The sequence below is a fragment of the Macaca fascicularis genome, chromosome 3 (genome assembly GCF_037993035.2).
Source record: "Macaca fascicularis isolate 582-1 chromosome 3, T2T-MFA8v1.1".
Taxonomy (NCBI): Eukaryota; Metazoa; Chordata; class Mammalia; order Primates; family Cercopithecidae; genus Macaca; species Macaca fascicularis.
In genome coordinates, this window is record NC_088377.1 from 31,001,864 (window position 1) to 31,003,198 (window position 1,335).

A 1,335-nucleotide genomic window follows, 5' to 3' on the forward strand; every position below is an offset into this window, starting at 1 on the left:
TGGTTTTAGGTCTTATGTGTAAGTCCTTAATTCATCTTGAGTTAATTTTTGTATAAGGTGTAGGGGTCCAGTTTCAGTTTTCTGCATATGGCTAGCCAGTTTTTCTAACACCATTTATTAAATAGGGAATGCTTCCCCCATTGCTAGTTTTTGTCAGGTTTGTCAAAGATCAGATGGTTGTAGATGGGTGGCGTTATTTCTGAGGCCTCTGTCCTGTTCCATTGGTCTATTTGGTACCAGTACCATGCTATTTTGGTTCCTGTAGCCATGTAGTATATTTTAAAGTCAGGTAGCGTGATGCCTCCAGCTTTGTTCTTTTTGCTTAGAATTGGCTGGGCTATGCATGCTCCTTTTGGGTTCCATATGAAATTTAAAGTAGTTTTTTCTAATTCTGTGAAGAAAGTCAGTGGTAGCTTGATGGAAATAGCATTGAATCTATAAATTACTTTGGGTGTATGGCCATTTTCATGATATCGATTCTTCCTATCCATGAGCATGGAATGTTTTTCCATTTGTTTGTGTCCTCTCTTATATCCTTGAGCAGTGGTTTGTAGTTCTCCTTGAAGAGGTCCTTCACATCCCTTGTAAATAGGATTCCTAGGTATTTTATTCTCTTTGTAGCAGTTGTGAATGGGAGTTCACTCATGATTTGTCTCTCTGTTTGTCTATTATTGGTGTCTAGGAATGATTGTGATTTTTGCACGTTGATTTTGTATCCTGAGACTTTGCTGAAGTTGTTTATTTGCTTAAGGAAACTTTGGACTGAGACGATGGGTTATTCTAAATATACAATCATGTCAGCTGCAAACAGAGACAATCTGACTTCCTCTCTTCCTGTTTGAATACCTTTATTTCTTTCTCTGGCCTGATTGCTCTAACCAGAACTTCCAATATTATTTTGAGTAGGAGTGATGAGAGAGGGCATCCTTGTCTTGTGCCAGTTTTTAAAGGGAATGCTTCCAGCTTTGACCCATTCAGTATATTAGCTTTGGGTTTGTACAAATAGCTCTTATTTTTTTGAGATATGTTCCATCAATACCTAGTTTATTGAGAGTTTTTAGCGTGAAGGGCTGTTGAATTTTATCAAAGGCCTTTTCTGCAACTATTGAGATAATCATGTGTTTTTTGTCATTGGTTCTGTTTATGTGATGGATTACGTTTATTGATTTGCATATGTTGAACCAGCCTTCTATCTCAGGGATGTAGCCAACTTGATTGTGGATGAACTTTTTGATGTGCTGCTGGATTCGGTTTGGCAGTATTTTATTAAGGATTTTTGCATCAATGTTCATCAGGGATATTGGCCTGAAATTTTCTTGTCTTTTTGTTGTGTCT